This window comes from Pseudochaenichthys georgianus, chromosome 2 (genome assembly GCF_902827115.2).
Source record: "Pseudochaenichthys georgianus chromosome 2, fPseGeo1.2, whole genome shotgun sequence".
Taxonomy (NCBI): domain Eukaryota; kingdom Metazoa; phylum Chordata; class Actinopteri; order Perciformes; family Channichthyidae; genus Pseudochaenichthys; species Pseudochaenichthys georgianus.
In genome coordinates, this window is record NC_047504.1 from 3,530,470 (window position 1) to 3,555,469 (window position 25,000).

Here is a 25,000-nt window from a genome sequence, read left to right on the forward strand (position 1 = left end):
TGCACCTGTGAGGCAATGTGGGAACACAGCAGGGACACCACATATCCAACCAGGCAGACTCTTGCCCTTCTCCTCCAAATGACGCCCTGGTCACGCCATAATCCCAGAGGAGTTCCTCTCCAATCTTAATGTTCTGCAGGGCGAGGAACACTAACAGCTCTCTGGGGCCATCTGGGAAGGTCAGGTCAAACCTTCTGGGCTTTAGGTTGGGACGCTTCCTGGAGTGATTCAGGAGGCGTCCATATGTCTCCACTTCAGGGTGGCAGTCACAACGGGAGGAGGCGTCAATGCACAACTCCTTAAAAAAGAAGCGGTAGATGGAGCCTTCCCTTCGACGTCACTCAGCTTCTGAGATAAGGGTGCCGTGGTAATCGCACACGACATCCCCTTTGTCCATGGGACATGAGGCGATTACACCTTCAATAGGAACATAGAGAAGGGCGTTAGTGTTTATGCAGACATTCAAACCATTTACCTTTTTTAAATGAGCCTGCATTTCACACAATATAGGCAGTGGCACTCACCTTTGCCCTTCTCCCCCCAAAGTCCCGGACAGCAAGCCCACGCCAGCTCTGCTCTGAAATAGAGCAGATAAGGCTCTGACTGGATGTTGGCGCGTCTCGAGGAGCGACCCATCCACGCACAACATCCTGTACGGAGGGGGTGTTGCAGAGATGGGGACTCGAGTCTGCGACTCGGACTCGAGTCGCACTTAAGTCGCGCACACAGAGACTTCAGACTTGACTTGGACTCGTGACCAAAATACTTCAGACTCGACTTGGACTCGTGTGTTGGGACTCGTGAACAATCATTGTGTTTTCTATTTTTGGCGTATTAAAGGTGGGGTAGGTACATTTGAGAGAAACCGGCTCGAGATCGCTAGAATTTGAAAATACACAACCGGAGATAATCTGCTAGAGCAGGGGTCGGCAACAGGCGGACCGCGGTCCGGATACGGACCCGGAGCTATAATCAATACATTAATAGCGGATTTTTTGGCGCCTTCTGCTTTTTTAATGCTGATTTGGGTGACTTGTGTAATTTGTGGAGAACCGAAGAGTTTTCCGACTGACGGACAACTTCTCACTTCAAAAAAGAAGAAGAAATCTAGAACGCAAAAATAATTAAACAAGCGAGTACCTGTTTTTCCTGGCCAAGGACAGGTTCCTTGAACACAACACGAGCGTAACGTGTCTTCTGCACGTGGTATATGTCTCGTCTGAAAGGAGTGCTGACAGAGAGCACCGGAACGCCGCTCCAGCCCTTAAAATATTGCAATACCCATAAGGAGCCGTATACATGCCGCAGTGTTTGCGTGGCTGTGTCTTTAGTTGTAAGCACAGTGGCGATCTGTTGTTATTAGCATCTGGTTAGCTAGCTATGCTAACGAATTTAAAGAGCTTTTCTACAACCAGGTGGAAGAGAGCTCTCTCCTGAGAGGCTCAAATAACCTCAGCTCAGTGAGGTTAAGGCACACCTTGATATGATCAATATAGTTATTAATGAGACTAAATGAAAAACAGGTATAAAATACTATATGACAGTAACAAAAAAGTTGTTAAAAATAACAAGAATAGAGTTTAAAAGGCGAGTGATTTGTAAAATATCCAAAAAGAAAAATATGCTTACAGTTCTGTTTCATATGGGTGTTGATGAGAGATGTATCCATAGATCTCTTCATGTTGCTCTCAAAGTGCACCAGATTGATGCTTTTAACTTCAATATTTAAAAAAAAATCTTCCCGGGGGAGCACGCCCCCGGACCCCCCTAGAGGAGGTTAGGTCCCCCCTCCACTTAAATCATGTTCACATGGATAGGATACTAAATACATTTGCACACATCTTGTGTCCATATCTTTCTGTTTTGGTGGTCATGCCACACCGTGCACATGCATGCATGCGTGAGTCATGGTGAGATATCTGGATTCAGAGGTTGCTTTTTCTTTGCACAGCATGAAAGAAAGGCCAAATTAATGGGCTGTGATTTTAGTTTTTTTAAGCAGAGGTTGAGTTCAATAATTTGTACGGCCCTCGGAGGATGTTGTAAAAATTGAAAGGAAAAAGGTCCCCACCACCCCGGCTGTAAATAATAATAAAAACCCTTGATTTATAACATCTCTGTCTCCTATTGATCTGAGTAGAATAGCCAGTTAATTGAAGCATTATAGCACAGGCCTTTGTCAGATGGTATATTACGCTGTTTTTTTTCTGCTTCGAATAGTTCTCTCTTTTTTCACCATACCTGTGTTTGCATCACTGTAACCAATGAGCACCTGCATGTGTATGAGAATAGCCCTGACTCCATTTCAGCCCAGATTTACAAACTCCTGGCAGGACAAGCTCCAGCTCAATTCTCGCACTGAATTTAAAAAAAGTGAGTGAGGGACTGCAATATAAGAGGGAAAGAAAGAGAAACTTTAAAACTGTTCAATTGTTATGATGTGTAAAGACTGATGTTGTTCTATAATCGTCTGAAACTGTTAAGTCATGATGTGAAACGGTTAACAAAGAAAAAGGGAAACTCAAGCTGCTGCTACACTTTATTTGATTTATCTAAAATTAAGCACTTTTAAGATGCACATATTTTCAAAAGCTATTTTATTTATTTTCTCTATTTTATTTGTAAATGCAGCCCGAGAGGAACATTACACATATCCACAGTATTTAAGTAATGTTAATTTACAATAAATATTGTTGTTTTTGTACTTTCTTTATTTGATTGGCAGTCAGTTGTTGATTACATGCAGACGTTGATAAAGCTACAGGCTACTTCAATATATTTCACCCTAATTCATGAAGCAAGTTAGACATTTTGATGTTCCGGACCTTTGCATGGGGACATTTTCTCTAACTGGACCTCGTTGAATTTTAGTTGAAGACCCCTGTGCTAGAGGCTGCTACTTCCTTATAGAGCCCGCCTCCTCCAACACACACGAACGCGCACATGACCAATGAGGGCACGAGATAAGTTTGTGCCCAGATGGAAGGCTGACAGGCAGGTAGGCCATCCAGTTATTTTAGCCGGGCTCATTACGCAGACGTGCGCGCCTCTGTTAGTAGGCTTGTTTGAGACACATTGCGGCTCGCCTCGAAAGTAGACGAGAGTAGCCGATCGCAGCCGGGGGAGTATGGAATGCCATTTAAGCCAATATTAAATAAATAAATATATACATAAATAATTAAATAAATACATATATATATAAATATGCCTATGAAATTAATTATAAAATAAATAAATTAGGCAATAAATATGTATACATGTACATTTAAATACACAATTATTTATTTCATGGGACTTTTATTTCATAATGACACATTTATTTATTTCAAGAGACTTGTATTTCATAATGACACATTTATTTATTTCAAGAGACTCGTATTTCATAATGACATATTTATATATTTCAGATGACTTGTATTTCATAATGACGCGTTTCTTTATTTCAAAAGACTCGTATTTCATAATGACTTATTTCATGTGACTTGTATTTCATGATCAGACATTTCCATTCGTTATATGCAAATGAACGGGGCGTGGTTAGCTCACAGGTCCAGAGACCCAGACCAAAGCAACAGCACCACACTGGCTACTCGAGAAGAGCAAGAAAATGGAGGAGAAGGACTATAAGGCAAACTACTAAATGAAAATAACAACATGGAAGACGTCGGTGGGCTCCAAGACTTAACTGGTTCTTATCTGGTCTTATCTGGTCCGCCCAATGCTGCTCTTCTGAGAGAAACCGCTCTGACAGCTCTCTCTAGTCTCTACTGGGAAACAGCTAAAAGTCCTTCTGGAGGTAAGCAACGCTACACAATTACACCCAGTCTGAGAGTAAAATATGTCTCGAAGGTTCGTTTTGCTTTCTTACAACGTTAAGTTAATGTTAACGTAATATTACATTTGCTAGGAGGCTATCGTTACGAGCTAGCTGTCTTAGCTAACAACAGTTAGCAGCTAACTTTTTCTGCAGTTTGTATTGCCCCTGAAAAACGTGATGTAGTTATTTAAGGGTATGTTAAATTAACGTTATTTTACAAGTTGAGAGAGTTAAGTTGTGTTTAAAATCGTCAATGTAATGCACGTTAGAGGTTTTGTGTTGGACATGAAGTTAGCTAACGTTAGCTAACTCCACCAGGCAGCTAGCTTAATACAAAGAGGGGTTTTGTGCTTCATTGCAAACTTTTCTTTGTTAATCTACCTGAAACTGTAGGGACAGTTTGTTTCTACTCAACTATACAGACCATTGTTGAGGAGATTCAAAACATACTGTACATGAGTTGGGTCCAACATATACCTTGAGTAATGTTACTTTGCTGCTAAAAATGAAACATCATCATCAGATGAGGACATCACCAAAGTGTGTGAGCCTGTCAGGGGATTTGATCTGTTCTCTGCATGTCCTAAACACTGCTCTGGTATTACTTATCTTGTAACATGTAAGTCTCCCGCTCTTGTCATCTTTCAGGCTTTGCATTTGAACTCCTATGACTGGTTGCGGACTTGAAGGGAACGCCTTCCTGACATCCAGGAAAAAGGTGAGATTATAATACATTTGAATGCCAAAAGCAAGTTATTGTTTTTAACTTTTTAAATATGATTGTTTTGGGGCATTTCAGTTTTATTGGACAGGCAGTAGAGATCTACTGGAAACAGTGGAGAGGGAGGAGATGATATGCAGCATACGGCCAGCCGGATGGTTGCTGCTCCGTGTGGAACGTGTCCTATCAGGTAAAGCACTTTGGTACCCAGTTATTTATGGTGTTGAGTTTGAATTTAGCTTTTGGAATGTAATTTCCAACTGTGCATTGTAAAGACTGAAAAAACAGCCTCAGGTTAAAGCTTGACATGATTTGGTCTTTTACTTAAGAAGGTGTTTGTCCTCCTGTGTTGTCTTATTTCCTTATCTTTCTTTCAGGTGTAACATTTACCAATGGTTGTACATGACAGAGACCTCCTCCGCCTCTTTGCTGTCTTACTAGTCAACCCTTCTGATCAGGTCCTTTCCTAAATAGTGGTAAGTTTTACAGTTCAGCGTACGTTAATTTAGTAACGTAATGCTTTACCGCTGTTGAATAAATCCTATATTGCTAGTCATTTTATTAAAACTACGATTTGTAAACTTTTTGATTCCAATTACAATAATCTTTTTGTTATAATTGTAAAACATATCTTAACATCCATCAGCAATCAATACAACAAATCATCCAACACTAAATAGAAGAAATCTGGACCTATTTATTTTGATACAGCAGCATGTGTTGGGACTGCTCATTGATGTCATCAAGAGCCATTGAGTCTACCTTTTGTAGTCGGCCTCTCAGAATGTTTATCATTTATTTGTATTTTAACATTCCTATAATAATTAGTTTTTTTATTGTTTTGTTCTTTATTTTTGTTGTGAGAATCACTTTGCAATTATTGTGTAAGTGCTATATAAATAGTTATACTAATATTATTGTTGTTACTATTATTAATAATGTCTTCTTTGTTTTCTTTATTCATCGCTGCAGAAAGGATCATGCCAGCCCACATCAAACACCTGATCAAGAGCTTGTGAACCTCCCTGCTGCAGACACCTGTGTGATATTCCACTCTGACTGGCACCCTGAATATGACCTGCAGGTACGATATATATATATATATATATATCTGCTCTGTCCGTCCTAAAGATAGTTCAATAGGGCTACAACAACAACAACAACAGTCTTTCCGTTTATTCCCTCGGTTCTTTAAGTGTATATTATTTTCCCACTTAATGCTTAAAAACGTTGAACAGCAGCTGCACATGATGCTCTTTTGACCCCTCTTTTAATTTTTTATTTCAGGCTCAAGCTCGGTTCGTCATCGTTTTGGCCAGTCTAAGGCGGTGAAGGTGTACCGTCTGATCACTAGAAACTATGAGAGGGAAATGCTGGATAAAGCTAGTCTGAAGCTCGGGCTGGACCGTCCCGTCCTGCAGAGCATGAGTGGCAACAACAACGGGGTGAGAAAAAGAAAATCTGTCATATTTCTAGATGCCAAGTCATGTTTGGGTCAGTCGCTGTTGCAGTACGCTTAGTTTATTTTCAAAAAGAGTTTTCTAAATCCACTTGTGTAAATGTCTCTCTGCGTCGCCTTTAGCCGGTCCAGCAGTTCTCCAAGAAGGAGATCGAGGGCCTGCTGAGGAAAGGAGCCTACCCATCATGGACGAGAACGACGAAGGCAATCGCTTCTGCTAGGAGGACATGGACCAGATCCTGCAGCGAAGAGCCACCATCATCATCATCACCAGGTATGTTCTTAGCAGCACGAGCCACTTGCGCTTTGTGAGACACCAAGTTCTTGGTTATTGGAAATGTAATATTGATGATGTAATAATTAAAACTAGGGATGGGTACCGAGCCCTGGTATTAAATGGGCCCCGGGGCTGAATTATGAAAGACCGTGGTACCGTTAACGTCCAACGTTATCGATCTTTTTATCGGTGCTGGAGACATTTAAAAATTAGATGTCATATGTATTATATCTACATAAACATTATATCGCAGTCTTACTGTTGCCAACTCCGTTTCTAATATGCAATAAGACTACAAAGTGCGTCTATGATTTATTTTCGATCTTTCCAATCCAGACGAGAGATCTCTCTCCCCTGTCGGTGTGCGAGGGGGTGGGGCAGTTTACACACAGAACCTGCTACATGCATGCAACACACACACACACGCGCGCGTGCGCACACAAACACATGGCGGAGAGAACTAAGCACCCCTTAAGCCCCGCCCCCCCGAGCACACACTCTCGGCTCACTAGAATGAATGGAGAGAGAGAATAAATCTAGATTCGGTTTTTAGTGCATTTTACAGCTTTAAGGACTTAATGATTCTAGGGCTATACAATAGTTCACACTGGGTAGTTTATTTAGTTTCAAAAAAATTATCCACCGATTTACAGACGTCTCTTTCCCCATGTTAGTCAGTGGGAAAAAGTATTTCTGGGCCGGTCGATGTCACAGACTGATAAGGAAATTGTAGTACCGCCGTTTGGACACACCGAATATTTTCCTCAGAGTCCGGCGCACTTCCTGGGGGCTTGGTCTTGAGGTGGAAAATGCTTGTTGCCAATAGTGCAAAAAGAGTTTAGCATGTAAGGGCGGTAACACGAGCTATTTGTCTAAACAATTAGCAAAAGTGCTCCACATCCAGACGGAGAAATGCACCGGACTGTCTTTCTAGTAGCTCTGTAGCTCCATGCACGAGTAACGTTTCCACGTCAGGTGTTATGTATGCTAGCAGCAACACACGGAGTTAACTCAATGATACAAACATGGGTTAATGATTAGAGGTAACTGAGTTAATTATTTTGTTAAAGTTTCAGCTATTCTGTTTGCAGTTCTATCATCACATTATTGAATACGATTTGTTAAAACATTGTTGTTTCTTATTTTCAGTTTGCTTCAAGCTGTGGCTGTACGAGAAAGACGTGGAGGACCAAGAGATGCTAGCCAGATTGGCAAAGACCGGAAGATACATAATAGAGAAGATAATGGGAATTAACAAGAAAAAGAAAAACATTTTTTATAATTTCTTTGTTGCTGTTTACATTTTGAATTCGGTCTTCCTATGCTGTAAAATGTATTATCTCTTCGAGTTACACACGGCATCTATTGCACGTCTGTCCAACCTGGGAGAGGGATCCCTCCTCTGTTGCTTTCCCTGAGGTTTCTCCCATGTTTCCCCTCAAACTGTGGGAAGTTTTTCCTTGTACAAGGACAGAGGGTGTCGTTTTTCACTCATACTGATATTCTGAACAATCTGTGCTGTTGTATTTGCTGTAAAGTGTCTCTACTGTAGGCTATTTTTATTATATGTACAGCACTTTGGCTCGACCAAAAATCGTTTATAAATGTGCTATATAAATAAAACTTGATTTGATTTGATTAAGGTTACATCACCCATTATGACAATTTGCTTTCCTTTTTCTCTTCTCTTAACTGAATAGTCCTGTCTTTAAGTATAATACAATGTAAAGTCCTTTTCCTGCACCATTTGAAGGCTTCAAAACAGGCATTTTTACTGTATGTGTTTGGAGAAATGACACAATCAATGGCCCAGAATTGTACTTTATAAACTATGAATCTTGTGGTGCTTGAAGAATTACACACTGGCTAAGCCGGCCAGGTTATATATTTTGTAGCCATTTTTTGCAATATTTATAAAAATGTCACTAGTTATTTAAACAAACCACTATCTGAGGATAATACAAGCAACCATAAAACACCCTTTACTAAAGCCATTGAAGCCCATGAAGAATTTATCCTTTCACAAATCTTTTCAAGAATTTTCTGCTGTAAGTTAGGGCACTCTGTGCAGAATTTGCGAGGAATGAACTAGGAGCAGAGAAATAATCATATATTAAAAGACAGCAGCTTCATAAGAGGCCAACAAGAGTGACAGTGTGTCAGTGTGCTGAAGGATAGACCAGCTATCCAGGCCAGACTCTAAAGACTTTCCAAGGGGTACAAATGCTGCTGCCGGAGTACTGACTGAAGTATTGCTGGTATCAAGTCTACCATCCTCTTAAAAATACTCTGTCCAACAATATCAGTCTCATGAAGAAAGTTTTTTTTAACGTTTATTCAAAATAGCAGAGAAACATGCATTCTTGTTCTCAGGAGGGGACATTGACAGAGGATTGTTGGAAAAGTACACAGTAAGTACTTCATAGTACTTGTGGGGGTAGTTTCAGTCGTACTGAGTCCAACAGGATCAATTATCTCACGAAGAACTAATGGCAACACAAAATAATTCCCTCATCAAACTTAGCAGAAGTGGCCAGGTTTTGTTCTCAGCAGGGGATTTTGACAGAGTATTCCTCAAACAATACACAGTAAAAGTACTTCAATGTATTGTAAGTAGCAGGCTAAATAATACAAAGTCAAACAGTATCAATTTAATTAAGAACTAATGGTAAAATCATATTTTTATCATTCATCAAAGATAGCAGAAAACATGCATTATGTAGCCTACTAAGGAGGGGACTCTGACAGAGGATTACTCACAAAGTAGCTACACAGCAAAAGTAGGCTACTTTATTTTATTTCTGGTAGAAGTCAAAATAGTACCGAGTCCAACAGTGTCAGTTTCCTTAAGAACTTGTGGTAAAACATATTTGTATCACTGGTCAAATATAGCAGGAATGAAGAGCAGCTGATTTGAAAGAAAAAAAACACAAGAGACGGCGGAGTGACCGCAGTGCAGAATCGCTGTATAGTTTAAATCTCCTAACAATGTTGTCCATTTTAGACATAGGCTTATTATATTTACAGCCCTTAATAACATCCATTTTCTGGGCTCAATATGTGTCTTGGTCGTTTTCGTTGTTATCGATAAATTCACCTTGTTTCCCTTTGTTTATAATATTATCACCGCTTTTGTTTTGAAATCACTTCCGTGAGTTTCGCCCCGCCCCCCGTTGCACTGACCATTAGACCATTTAGTAAGGTAAAAAGCAAAAAGGCCTCTCAAACGCTCTTCCGTTTACGTGTTTAATAAAGAAAAACAATTGGACGGTAGATACACAGATTTAAAATAGATGCATTTGATTTAAAAATAACAAATATAATTCAAAATGTAAACAGCAACAAAGAAATTATAAAAAATGTTTTTCTTTTTCTTGTTAATTCCCATTATCTTCTCTATTATGTATCTTCCGGTCTTTGCCAATCTGGCCAGCATCTCTTGGTCCTCCACGTCTTTCTCGTACAGCCACAGCTTGAAGCAAACTGAAAATAAGAAACAACAATGTTTTAACAAATCGTATTCAATAATGTGATGACAGAACTGTAAACAGAATAGCTGAAACTTTAACCAAATAATTAACTCAGTTACCTCTAATCATTAACCCATGTTTGTATCATTGAGTTAACTCCGTGTGTTGCTGCTAGCATACATAACACCTGACGTGGAAACGTTACTCGTGCATGGAGCTACAGAGCTACTAGAAAGACAGTCCGGTGCATTTCTCCGTCTGGATGTGGAGCACTTTTGCTAATTGTTTAGACAAATAGCTCGTGTTACCGCCCTTACATGCTAAACTCTTTTTGCACTATTGGCAACAAGCATTTTCCACCTCAAGACCAAGCCCCCAGGAAGTGCGCCGGACTCTGAGGAAAATATTCGGTGTGTCCAAACGGCGGTACTACAATTTCCTTATCAGTCTGTGACATCGACCGGCCCAGAAATACTTTTTCCCACTGACTAACATGGGGAAAGAGACGTCTGTAAATCGGTGGATAATTTTTTTGAAACTAAATAAACTACCCAGTGTGAACTATTGTATAGCCCTAGAATCATTAAGTCCTTAAAGCTGTAAAATGCACTAAAAGCCGAATCTAGATTTATTCTCTCTCTCCATTCATTCTAGTGAGCCGAGAGTGTGTGCTCGGGGGGGCGGGGCTTAAGGGGTGCTTAGTTCTCTCCGCCATGTGTTTGTGTGCGCACGCGCGCGTGTGTGTGTGTGTGTGTTGCATGCATGTAGCAGGTTCTGTGTGTAAACTGCCCCACCCCCTCGCACACCGACAGGGGAGAGAGATCTCTCGTCTGGATTGGAAAGATCGAAAATAAATCATAGACGCACTTTGTAGTCTTATTGCATATTAGAAACGGAGTTGGCAACAGTAAGACTGCGATATAATGTTTATGTAGATATAATACATATGACATCTAATTTTTAAATGTCTTCAGCACCGATAAAAAGATCGATAACGTTGGACGTTAACGGTACCACGGTCTTTCATAATTCAGCCCCGGGGCCCATTTAATACCAGGGCTCGGTACCCATCCCTAGTTTTAATTATTACATCATCAATATTACATTTCCAATAACCAAGAACTTGGTGTCTCACAAAGCGCAAGTGGCTCGTGCTGCTAAGAACATACCTGGTGATGATGATGATGGTGGCTCTTCGCTGCAGGATCTGGTCCATGTCCTCCTAGCAGAAGCGATTGCCTTCGTCGTTCTCGTCCATGATGGGTAGGCTCCTTTCCTCAGCAGGCCCTCGATCTCCTTCTTGGAGAACTGCTGGACAGGCTAAAGGCGCCGCAGAGAGACATTTACACAAGTGGATTTAGAAAACTCTTTTTGAAAATAAACTAAGCGTACTGCAACAGCGACTGACCCAAACATGACTTGGCATCTAGAAATATGACAGATTTTCTTTTTCTCACCCCGTTGTTGTTGCCACTCATGCTCTGCAGGACGGGACGGTCCAGCCCGAGCTTCAGACTAGCTTTATCCAGCATTTCCCTCTCATAGTTTCTAGTGATCAGACGGTACACCTTCACCGCCTTAGACTGGCCAAAACGATGACGAACCGAGCTTGAGCCTGAAATAAAAAATTAAAAGAGGGGTCAAAAGAGCATCATGTGCAGCTGCTGTTCAACGTTTTTAAGCATTAAGTGGGAAAATAATATACACTTAAAGAACCGAGGGAATAAACTGTTGTTGTTGTTGTAGCCCTATTGAACTATCTTTAGGACGGACAGAGCAGATATATATATATATATATATATCGTACCTGCAGGTCATATTCAGGGTGCCAGTCAGAGTGGAATATCACACAGGTGTCTGCAGCAGGGAGGTTCACAAGCTCTTGATCAGGTGTTTGATGTGGGCTGGCATGATCCTTTCTGCAGCGATGAATAAAGAAAACAAAGAAGACATTATTAATAATAGTAACAACAATAATATTAGTATAACTATTTATATAGCACTTACACAATAATTGCAAAGTGATTCTCACAACAAAAATAAAGAACAAAACAATAAAAAAACTAATTATTATAGGAATGTTAAAATACAAATAAATGATAAACATTCTGAGAGGCCGACTACAAAAGGTAGACTCAATGGCTCTTGATGACATCAATGAGCAGTCCCAACACATGCTGCTGTCTCAAAATAAATAGGTCCAGATTTCTTCTATTTAGTGTTGGATGATTTGTTGTATTGATTGCTGATGGATGTTAAGATATGTTTTACAATTATAACAAAAAGATTATTGTAATTGGAATCAAAAAGTTTACAAATCGTAGTTTTAATAAAATGACTAGCAATATAGGATTTATTCAACAGCGGTAAAGCATTACGTTACTAAATTAACGTACGCTGAACTGTAAAACTTACCACTATTTAGGAAAGGACCTGATCAGAAGGGTTGACTAGTAAGACAGCAAAGAGGCGGAGGAGGTCTCTGTCATGTACAACCATTGGTAAATGTTACACCTGAAAGAAAGATAAGGAAATAAGACAACACAGGAGGACAAACACCTTCTTAAGTAAAAGACCAAATCATGTCAAGCTTTAACCTGAGGCTGTTTTTTCAGTCTTTACAATGCACAGTTGGAAATTACATTCCAAAAGCTAAATTCAAACTCAACACCATAAATAACTGGGTACCAAAGTGCTTTACCTGATAGGACACGTTCCACACGGAGCAGCAACCATCCGGCTGGCCGTATGCTGCATATCATCTCCTCCCTCTCCACTGTTTCCAGTAGATCTCTACTGCCTGTCCAATAAAACTGAAATGCCCCAAAACAATCATATTTAAAAAGTTAAAAACAATAACTTGCTTTTGGCATTCAAATGTATTATAATCTCACCTTTTTCCTGGATGTCAGGAAGGCGTTCCCTTCAAGTCCGCAACCAGTCATAGGAGTTCAAATGCAAAGCCTGAAAGATGACAAGAGCGGGAGACTTACATGTTACAAGATAAGTAATACCAGAGCAGTGTTTAGGACATGCAGAGAACAGATCAAATCCCCTGACAGGCTCACACACTTTGGTGATGTCCTCATCTGATGATGATGTTTCATTTTTAGCAGCAAAGTAACATTACTCAAGGTATATGTTGGACCCAACTCATGTACAGTATGTTTTGAATCTCCTCAACAATGGTCTGTATAGTTGAGTAGAAACAAACTGTCCCTACAGTTTCAGGTAGATTAACAAAGAAAAGTTTGCAATGAAGCACAACACCCCTCTTTGTATTAAGCTAGCTGCCTGGTGGAGTTAGCTAACGTTAGCTAACTTCACGTCCAACACAAAACCTCTAACATCCATTACATTGACGATTTTAAACACAACTTAACTCTCTCAACTTGTAAAATAACGTTAATTTAACATACCCTTAAATAACTACATCACGTTTTTCAGGAGCAACACAAACTGCAGAAAACGTTAGCTGCTAACTGTTGTTAGCTAAGACAGCTAGCTCGTAACGATAGCCTCCTAGCAAACGTAAGATTACGTTAACATTAACTTAACATTGTAAGAAAGCAAAACGAACCTTCGAGACATATTTTACTCTTAGACTGGGTGTAATTGTGTAGCGTTGCTTACCTCCAGAAGGACTTTTAGCTGTTTCCCAGTAGAGACTAGAGAGAGCTGTCAGAGCGGTTGCTCTCAGAAGAGCAGCATTGGGCGGACCAGATAAGACCAGAGCAGACCAGATAAGAACCAGTTAAGTCTTGGAGCCCACCGACGTCTTCCATGTTGTTATTTTCATTTAGTAGTTTGCCCCAGAGCCCTAGAGATACTAATATTATATATCTCTATGGCTCTGGTTTGCCCTATAGTCCTTCTCCTCCATTTTCTTCCTCTTCTCGAGTAGCCAGTGTGGTGCTGTTGCTTTGGTCTGGGTCTCTGGACCTGTGAGCTAACCACGCCCCGTTCATTTGCATATAACGAATGGAAATGTCTGATCATGAAATACAAGTCACATGAAATAAGCCATTATGAAATACGAGTCTCTTGAAATAAAGAAACGCATCATTATGAAATACAAGTCATCTGAAATAAATAAATATGTCATTATGAAATACGAGTCTCTTGAAATAAATAAATGTGTCATTATGAAATACAAGTCTCTTGAAATAAATAAATGTGTCATTATGAAATACAAGTCTCTTGAAATAAATAAATGTGTCATTATGAAATAAAAGTCGCATGAAATAAATAAATGTGTATTTAAATGTACATGTATACATATTTATTGCCTAATTTATTTATTTTATAATTTATTTCATAGGCATATTTATATATATATGTATTTATTTAATTATTTATGTATATATTTATTTATTTAATATTGGCTTAAATGGCATTCCATAGGGGAGGTGTCAAAATGCTCGTCTTAAGTCGGACAGCTCGGACTCAGAGTCGGCTTGACTGGCTGGGTTTGCAATGGCGGACATTGCGTTGGCGTTTTTCGTTGCAGATGAAGTGGATGCAATAGAAATCCCACATGTATTGTATGGAGAATGACATGATCTAAAGGGACTGTGATTGAGAGAAAATTAAATATGTGTTTACAATAAACATGAATATGTCATTTGTTTGATTTGCATTAAAAGACAATACCATTTTTGATTTAAATGATAGATTACCTTGTGCATTTGTTGCAGCCCTTGCTTGCTGCATAAGTGCAGCTGCTAAACTGTTATCTGAAAAATAATTTACATAATTTAAAATCATATCCAGATTGTTGGAATGCAATTTAGTTGTTTACTCACCATTTTGTAGTCTTTGGGAAATGTCTTGTGAGACTCTTACAGTGATGTCTCCCTGTCCATCACGCAGTGTAAGCACCACAAATTCCATTTTACCCACTGTAGACAAAGGTGATCTCCATTGCTTTATATAGGTTTGTTAATTCAGTCATGATGAGGAACCACACCAGTGACTGGGTTCCATAATTAGAAATGCTCCTCCCTCTTAATGTTTGCAAAACTGATAGGTGGACAGGCTACAAATGATCAGTCCCTTCAGATCCGCACACATGAAGCTTCATGAGCATGAATTGAACAGACCTGCTGCTGTGTTAATTCTTTAGCTGCCACTTTAAGCTTTATGATGTGTACAACATGGATGTAATTTGATTTAATCTTGCCATTTTAAATGATGTATTCAATAAATAAGGTTAAACCAAATCATTACATTACAACAGATTTTATTTTAATGATTTGGTTTAACTTAAAGATAAACTTTATTGTTATTGCACATATTACAGGTACTGAGACAACGAAATGCAGTTTAGCTTCTAACCAGGTGCAACAAGCAGTGAAGAGGAAAGTAATGTACACAATCTACAGAATAACATATAGAATGAATTGAATGATGAATAAACAGTGGGGTATGAATACACTAGATATACACTAGCAGCCTGTGAGCAGTATGAACAGTGTGTATGAATATGCTAAGATATATAAAGTATGAAAACGGTAAGCAGTATAGTATAAAATATATAGATATTAATTTCATGATGATAAACATTGTGGAACAATGATGAAAAATGGGAATGGATGTGGCGACATAAAACTGACACAAAACAACAACAGCCAGCCAATTGGAGAGTTTCATCAGCAGCACGTGGTAAAAACCACCAATGAGCGCTCAGCTGAGATACCAGCGAGCCGTTTCCCATCAAGCATTTCGCTTCCGCAGCTCGTGGAGAGCAACTGTGCCAACTCGCCTCGCCTCGCTCTTAAGGCTGCGGGCGTCTTTGTCCCGCGAGATTTCAAAGTCTCATGTGGGCGTGCCTCCAGAGCAAGTCGGACAAAATGACTAACCATCATGCAACGCACGAGCAAGACGTTGATCGCAACTGCGCAGGTCTGCGCAGGTCTTGCTTGTCTCAAACAAGCCTACTACCTCGTAGTAACACAATAGAGAGGCGAAGTCACGCCCATCTACTTCCGGCCCATGGGACCCCGGAAGCGAAAAATTAACATTGAATTCAATGGAGAGAGAAAACGTATCTTTTGATCCCGTTTGAATTGTGCCACGAACTACACATATGATGTTTGTCAATCTTAAACAATAAGTTCCATGTCAAAAAAGTCACATTTTGTCGTAAAACTGTTGAAATATAAGACTATGAAAAATACGCGACTACAAAGACTACAAATCCCAAATCCCATTCTGGCTCGCGTAAGTGATGTCACAGGCGATAGAGAGGCGAAGTCCCTCCTTTTCCGGGAGCCTCCATGGGACCCCGGAAGCGTAAAATTATACATTGAAGTCAATGGAGAGAGAAAGGTTATCTTTTGATCCCGTTTGAATTGTGCCACGAATGACACATATGATGTTTGTCAATTTAAAAGAATATTTTGCAAGTCAAAAAAATGAAAATGTGTCATTTTTTTGTGTGAAACCGCTGAGTGAACTACAGGTCTCTCGTCTCGCACAATACGCGTCACCATCACAAAGATGGCCGTCACGTTAGCAAATTTCACCTGTTTCTTTCAGAATGAGAATAAAAGTATAAAACGAGGTCTGGACACGTTGAGAGCTGTACATACACGAAAGGGGAGTTAGTCGGTTCTGTAAGAGCAGCGGCACCGGCTTTACAAGATGTTGGTGAGTAATATGAGTGCAATGTGTAACGTTAATGTCAGCTAGCTAACATTAGCTAACAAGGTACACTAACGTGTTTTGTTTCAGTAACTAGTGTTCTCCTTTAGAACTTCGTGGTCTGTGTGTATGCTGTGGATAACATTAGTGTTCACAAGAACAAGGTAAACTCCCGTGTTTTGTTTTAGTTGCTCTTCAGATTGAAGCGGACAGTTTTATATCGACTATACAGGATATTCTATACTGTATGTGTGATCTCCTTTTACATCTCGATGTGTCATTTGAGTTTATTTGCTGTGTGTAGATTCAAGGATTTTGGTGACATGAACATGACCATCGCGGAGGCAGTCCAGTTACCATCCTTCTGTCTCCGTGAGGAGGGTGGGTCATATATCACCCATACTGGCACCAGGTCCAAGGGCAGCTGCACATCACAGACCGGAGTCTCTGCTACTTTGTTGTGTGGACCACGAAGGAGGCGATCATCATCCTCATCCCCAAAGACCCTGCAAGGCATGGAAATCTCCTCCTCCTGGAACAATTCTACACCCAGCATATGCTCCCTGTGTTGGCCAGTAGAGAGGAGGACATTTAAATAAACATACTCTTAACACCCTCAGACTCTGCGTTGTGTTCCGTATGTGCGATGGGTGTTATGCAGAGGGGAGGAAAACAGGACACAGCAGATTGGGATTGTGGTGGAGACGCTGAGCAGTTATTTAATTGTTGCATGTATTTATTATTATACTGCGTGCTTCTTAGTTATTCCATCTTTTGCTGTACATACATTGTATGCAACTCTATATTTACTTGTTATCTACCACACTTCCTTCTACATCATACATCATCATTATACATGATGGTGTATATAGGATATATATATTTGTATACATTACATATCTGTAAATTGTATAATTTTATTTTTCGTATTTGGGATTGTTGGAAACGTCTTTTTGATCTCTCTGTCTATAAACAGAAACTGAGTAAGATTGACAATAAAGTTGACTTTGAAAAATATATATATTCTTTATGAAAATAGTTGACTGTTGGAGAAATGAATCCAAATGAAACGTTGGACTGAACTACAACTACGCCTTTAAATCTCTACGGACTGTTCTTCAGTGGGATGGCAAGTTCCTATCTTTAAACATTTATTAGTTTTTTCTCAGAACAGATTTGATTGAAGTTAATTTAACTTTGCCGACCATGTAAGGTCATTATTAAAAAGGTACAATCAATTTGTTTAGGGTTGACTAAAATAATGATAAACATTTCATTTGGATAATTTACTGACAGAATAAGAAACTCAATAATGCTCTACTCACCTGTTCCTTTTTATAAAGTGAAACAGTTGAAACGATAGATTTTTAGTAAACTTAAAAACAACCTTCTCCAAAAGCTATCAAGGAATATACCGAATACTTATTTTAGAACTTTATTACATATTATTTGTATATAGTTTGAATGATCCATAATTGACAGAAGCTTGTGTTTACACTGACCTGTTACTCATATATTAATGTCTTTGTAACTTCTTTAAACCACTACCTCACTAATTTCTTTCATTCATCACGGTTCAGTAAACTAAGTGACACATGAACCAGTTTAATAATTATAATAACGTAGGATTGCAACTCTTTGAAACTGTAGGTGGCTCTTAAAAGAGCCGGTGTGCTGGTCTCAGGTCAGTCTAAGCCCTCTCTCCGCGGATGCAGCGGGCCAGCTGGATGTCCTTGGGCATGATGGCGACCCTCTTTGCTTGGTTCATCTTACTGGGGGCAGCTACATGGATGTCGGTGCAGTCCACAGTCATTGTGCAGTTGAAGGCAGAATTAATTTATTATTGACTCCGAATGAAGCACAACTTCATGTCATACAATACATTGACTTTATTTGTAATTGTGTGAAAACATATGAGCATAATGATTAGCAAGCAGGACCTGCAGGAACAGAGCACGGTGATGGATGGAGCTGGGAAGAGAGAAGAATAAAGAAAACAGATCAACTTCATTTTCGGATATTAAAAATTCAATTTCAAAACAAGTTGCCGCTCCTACAGTTTTCTAGTGTGTAAAGATGATTTCACTTGACCTATGCAAAATATCACACTCAATACATGTGTGTCTCTGGGGGGTGCATTGTGCCTTTGATGTATATAAATAATATACCATAACCAAATACTATTACGTACAGTGGAAATCAGGTTGCCAGGGCAGGTCAGTGTGCATGTTCCTCAGGGTCTCAGCAGTTACAGGTGAGGGAAAGGAAATAAAAGAGAAAAAGGTCAGTAACAACACTTTAAAGTAACACAACAGTAACACTTTGAATAATTATCTCTTCTAATAATTTTCTCTCAGTAATCACTCAACTACTGTCTTTCCAACAAACAGATTGACTCACCCTTACTGTCATCACAATGAAACACGTCCAGAAGAATCTGTCATGCAAAGCTCCCTGCCTGCCTTCGACTCTCCCCGACTGCTTCCATAGCACCCGGTGGATGGCGCAGTATAGGCTACTCTTCAAATGTTTCACGAAATACTTACCATCTACTCTTACTCTTACTTCATGTAATAAAATAATAACTTCATGGTAAGGCTACTAAAAATGACAAGGCTACGTAATGTAATGCTAACTAACGTGCTCGCTACTCGTCGCTACTAGCTAGGTAGCTAACTTGACTGTGTTCCATGCACAACATGTATATTACCTGATATGTCTGATCCGGCGACTCCTGGTCCTTTCATCAGACGGGAAGCGATAGAACGAGCAAGTGGTTTGATCACTTATGTGATTACAACCTGGTACAAAGCACACATGCATCTTGTAAAAGTGAATTTATTTTTAGCAATCTCTTATTTATTGGAGGGAATAAATCGGTTATGAGATCTTCTTCTTCGCTTTAATTACGAGTCGCAACCACTTGGAGAATTATCGCCTGTGACATCACTTACGCGAGCCAGAATGGGATTTGGGATTTGTAGTCGCGTATTTTTCATAGTCTTATATTTCAACAGTTTTACGACAAAATGTGACTTTTTTGACATGGAACTTATTGTTTAAGATTGACAAACATCATATGTGTAGTTCGTGGCACAATTCAAACGGGATCAAAAGATAACCTTTCTCTCTCCATTGACTTCAATGTATAATTTTACGCTTCCGGGGTCCCATGGAGGCTCCCGGAAAGGGAGGGACTTCGCCTCTCTATGGCGACCGGCGGCACACCTGCGGCTGTACCGCTTGTAATTAGGTTCAACTACAAAAACTTCAAACAAAACGCCGGCGGCACCAACAAAAGGAGCGCACACTGCAAAGTCTGCAATATCAAAATCAAGGATGCTGGCGCAACAACGTCGAATTTCATCAGGCACTTGAAAACTCACATTAACGCATATGGATGGTTAGCAAACATGTTTAGCTCAGCATCAGCTATGTAATGCTAACTTAGCTTGCTGCTAGCTTTGTAACTGAATATTTGAAAAGATTAGTGAATTGCTTGTCACACTTGTTTGAGTTGAGTGGCGTTGACATCCAACTCTTGACATGACATAAAAAAAGGTTGGTAACGTTAATCATTACCCGCTGCCACCATCTACTGGCTAACGTTAAACGTAGAAAAATACATAGTTACATACATAAATACATCTGTCGGTTTATAGGCAGGTTACAGGTTTATCAGGTTACCATTACACTGGGTTTGAGTGAGTGGATAGAGGAATATGTTTATTAATAGTAGACTTAAAATATGTCATTAGAGACCAGTGTAATTAAACAATACGGTTGCAGAGGTCAAATTTTAAAATGTTTGTCCACTGGCCAAATGGCTAGCCTAGTGAATGTTGACATTTTACCAGCCACTCAATAGATTGCCATTGTTATTTTTGGCTGGTGCGTGCAACATACAGTACTACCAGCCACTTGTATGATTTACCAGCATTTGGCTGGTAAATGGTGTTAATTTTGTGTCCAGCAGATGAAGCCTACTATAACTGTGATTGGATGATTAGTAATTATTGCATGACTAATGTTAGCAATATTTTCCTGTTACTCTGACTTCCGTCTGTATTTTTTTTAGCAACCCTCTCTATATTCAGAAATAAAAGATTGATTATATTAGCTTTGCTACACATAATTTTTTTAGCAATATCATCCAGATCTTATTACTATAATTAAGAGCCTAATTCATTTTCCATGTCGTTCATGTACAGGTTTTCTGAATTCAACCAAATCAAAAACCAGCCCAGTGAAGTGGGACAGAGCAGCCTTGATGTATTCTTGACTCAGGCAAAAGGTGTGCAGATATACAGCCAGAGCCATCCCAGACAGAAGGCCATTACTGAATCCATAATACAGGATCTCATCATTTCATGCAATCTGCCTCTGTCTTTGATTGACAAGCCTAGCTTCAAGAATTTCATGTCAGTGGTAGAGGAGAGATACTGCCCAGTAAGTCGAAGCACCGTAACCAGACGTCTGAGTGAGCTTGCAGCAGACAAAGTTTCCAAGATCAAATCCAAACTAGAAAAGACAGACACTGTGTCTGTGACTGTTGATATCTGGACTGACCGATGCATGCGTGGCTTTTTAGGGGTAAGAGCCCACTTTATGGAAATAGAGAAAACAGCCCAAGCCTGCAGACAGTTCTTTTAAGTTGTGAACGATTCACAGGGTCACACACTGGACAAAGAATAAGTGAGACATTTGAGGAGATATGTGACAACTTCAATATAAAACACAAATTAGATTACATTATCTGTGACAATGCAGCAAATATGAGGAAAGCCTTCACTGTTTGTTTCCCCTCTGCAACAACTGAGAGTGAAGATTCTGAAGACGACCTGGAAAACAGCAACTTATGGGAGGATATAAGTGAGGATATCCAGGACGATGTGGAATCTATCCAGAGCAGCTGCCGTCAACAGCGACTACAGTGCTTTGCACATTCATTACAGCTTGTTGTGCGAGATGGACTGAAGGAGACAAGGACTCTGAACAGTGCAATGGCAAAAGTGACAAAATTCTGCAGTTTACTTCATTCCACTTGTGGGCTGAAAGAAGCATTTGAGGGACAGTATGGAGCCAATCGAAGCATTCCCTCTGCTGTATCAACACGATGGAATTCAACTCTCCGCCTTGTGGAGGCAGTCACTGACCTGGATCCTCAAAGCCTAAATACTCTTCTGGAAGCCCAAGGACATAAAGGCCTGTGCTTATCAGCAAGAGAATGGAGTCAGCTGAAAGAGCTTGTGGAAATTCTGGCCCCATTTCTTCAAGCAACAGACCTCACACAAGGGGAGAAAGTGGTGACTCTAAAGTGCAGCTTTGCCTTGCGTTCTCTCACTCAACAGCCACCTCAACAGTATGCTGAATACAACTCGGAATCTGGCCGGTTTTGTGAAAGCTCTCCAGAAGTCACTGCAACACCGTTTCCGGGGGATCTTTGCAAATGTCAGAATGGATGACTCAGACTTGGCTCAACCTGCGGAAGATCTTCCATTTGGAGATATGGTCTACATTAGGGCTGTGCATCTTCACTGGTCTCACGATTCAATTAGATTATCCTGTCAACGATTCGATTCGGTTCGATATCCCGGTGCATCACGATTCATACCAATGCGTTGCATCCTCAATTTTCTATATTACTGCACATGGCTTATTTTTCATCAATGCATACATGCAGTAAATACATATGAACTTTTTATTATTTAGAAAGTGCTTCAGAAATCAATAACATAAATGTCTTGACATTAATTTATAAACCAAAATAAATGAATTGTATAGGTCTAGCCTCCGTGTGTGAAGTTGTTCCATTCTCAAAAACAAAAAGCTAATGCTTCTGCAGTCTAGCTGCAGCTTCTAGCTACGGTCTTCTGTTAAGAAAGGACACTGAATGTCCTGAATGTGGCATCACACACTGTCTGAGTCTGAACACAGCAGACAACAGGAGTATTTACAACAGATCATCACATTATGCATCATTCATGGCTTGAAGTTTTCAGGCACCAAGTAAATACTTAATTCAATACATTGTAGACATTTCCTTCTCCTCCCAAATGTTCAGGCACTCAAATCTTTTCTCGATTTCAATAACAGCAGTAAAATCTCATTTAGACTTACTTATCGTTCATTAACTTAACCATCACCACTGTCAACATCATAATACTGTAACTAACCATGATTTTTGTTAAACTTTTTCAGACCTTGTCTTGGCTGAGGCTCGGAAAGTCACCATACTTGCTGAGAGCAGTAGTGAGGATAATAAGGATGAGGAGCCACCTGCTAAAACTCCACGCCTTTTCACTGGCTACAGGAAGAAAAGCAAAAAGAAGGATGACCATGTATCATCTGTCAAAGCTGCGCTCATTCGCTACATCCAAGTGTGCTCTGGTGAAGAAGACGAAGCAGACTGCCTAGGCTTCTGGAAAAGAAATGCAAAGGTCTTCCCAAGGCTCTATCTTGTGGCTATGAGAGTGCTCGCTGTTCCTGCCATCAGTGCACCAGTGGAAAGGGTATTCAGTCACTGAGGCCTTATAATGCACCCTCACCGAGCCAGGCTTAGTGCAAGGACACTGTCCAGCTTGATCTTTTTGAAATGTAACCATTCTGTTGCATAATACTTTTCTAGGTCTTACAGTAGGCCACTGGAGGATACCTACAAGCTTGTGAATGTTTTGTGACCCATACCCTGTGTGTATTAAGAGAAGAATAAGGTAAACCATTCTAATCTTATTGCAGGTTTGTTATTGTTAAATATTTTTGTTCGTGGCAAAACAACACAGGTAATTGTTTTCACAAAAAGGTTACTGTTTTGTTAGTAAAAGAGTGAAGATGGCCAATAACTCTAATTTTTGTCATACAAAGAAAGGTGCCAATTTCCATTGCAGCAATAGTTTTTTAGTTGCAAATGGCACAGAACAAATGTTTACTTAAGTACTTTTAACAGTTTCCCTGCGGGGGATTAATAAAGTATTTGTGATACTGATTTATGATTCTGAAGTGTTTTGCATTTAGCTAAAGTGTGATGTTTTTCCTCATATTGCATTGCAATAGCCTGTTTAAAGTGATCATATAACAAACAACTAATCAGTACTGATACTGTATGCTAATAGAGATAGGAGTGATAATAACACAGTAAATGCTTTGAATTTCTTAGATATAGCTGTGCAGTATTCTTAACAGACTGGATAGCAGCAGACAATAGAAGGCTTATTACAACCAGAAGAGAGATGAGACTTTTATTTTTTTTGAGACTTGACTTGCGAACATCTCTGTTGCTAACCCAGCGCTCCTTGGTGAGGGCCCGTCGCACCGCCTCCTCAGTCGGTTGTGTGGCTTGCCTGCCCATTGTCTGACCTGTGTGTGACGAGTTAAACGAGTGAGCAGTGCAATCAAGGGAAAAAGAAGAAAAGGGGAACACAACACTGCCTGAGTGCAAAATCCTTACTGAGAATGTAGGACGTTCTCTCCAGGAGCTGCACATTCCTCCACGTCCTATACACGGGCCTGTATGCAGTGAAGCCGGCCCCTACACACAGCCTCTTACTCTGCGCCACAGAGTGCAGAGAGACAGGAAAGGCCTCCAAAAACCTGTCCCACTGAATGCCCGCGGTTACAGGCGGTGTTGGCAGGCTGGAGGGGGAAAATAAACACCATGTCTATTAACGCTACTGCAGGGCCGCTCACTGACCAACAGTTCACCCTACATGGGAAGGACACAGCGAGCGGGCATCTGATGCAGTTGAAAGTGGGCCTCCACTCTGCTGTATACCAAGCAATAGTCTAAACATAGTGAAGGCAGTATTCTATTGATCCCACAACATAATTTACCTCTGCAGGGTTACGTTTTCCTTTTATATTGCTCTGCATTGAGCATTTCTATATCTGCCATGAGTCCCACAGTAATAGACAACAACAACAACAACAACAACAACAACAACAACAACTACAGCGTTTTTGGAGTTCAAACTGTGAAATCATTAAATCATTTTACATCATCACAGGAAGTTCCCATATGGCACCCCTCTACTCAAAATAACAGCCAGCTGACTCGTCTGAACACATACCTGGCCGGTCCTGTGGAGGTGGAGGGCGTCTCGGAGGAGGAGGGCGTCTCGTCCACCGCAGCCCCAGGTTCTTGTGGCAAATACCTGTGTTGATGGAGGACTGCTATGAGTGCCTTGGCAGTATGCATTTTTGCAAAGCTCTTATTCCCCAGTTTGAAACATGCTCGTTGAGTAAGTCACTCACTTCTTTCTCAGGTGCTGCAGGTCAGAGTAGAAGTTGTTCAGTGGGTTGCCGCCACAGTCCACAAAGAACCTGCCCTGCCCTGAGGTCAGGCCTTTGGTGGCTTCTGCCCTCACATGGCAGAAATAGCACTCCAGCAGCTTCAAATATACGGTGGAACATGCACATGAAAAAAGAGACAAAAAAAACACCTCATCATAACTCTGTTCAACCCCTAATACACAAAAGACTGTCGTCCCATTTCAAGAATGATATAATGACCTACCTCGTCCTCTTGCTGGCTGAGGGTGAAGGTATGCCCTGCCGCCTTGGAGCTGGTTAGCCGGATGGTGGTACCGTCAGTCCCTGTGGTTCTCTGCAACCA

The 25,000-nt window shown here is 40.3% G+C and overlaps 2 long non-coding RNA genes across 2 annotated transcripts; one reads left to right on the forward strand and one right to left on the reverse strand.

Annotated features, from left to right (window-relative positions):
- The first annotated feature begins 3,473 nt into the window (after nt 1–3,473).
- LOC117460693 (uncharacterized) lies at nt 3,474–8,291 on the forward strand. Its single transcript, XR_011644466.1, has 8 exons — nt 3,474–3,796; nt 4,466–4,535; nt 4,617–4,728; nt 4,916–5,014; nt 5,511–5,622; nt 5,826–5,983; nt 6,121–6,271; nt 7,424–8,291. It is a non-coding gene; the product is annotated as an uncharacterized lncRNA (long non-coding RNA).
- Nucleotides 8,292–9,506: 1,215 nt separating this feature from the next.
- LOC117456359 (uncharacterized) lies at nt 9,507–13,797 on the reverse strand. Its single transcript, XR_004553234.2, has 8 exons — nt 13,378–13,797; nt 12,639–12,708; nt 12,446–12,557; nt 12,160–12,258; nt 11,552–11,663; nt 11,202–11,359; nt 10,914–11,064; nt 9,507–9,757 (listed from the first exon to the last, which is right to left on the reverse strand). It is a non-coding gene; the product is annotated as an uncharacterized lncRNA (long non-coding RNA).
- Between the last annotated feature and the right edge of the window lie 11,203 nt (nt 13,798–25,000).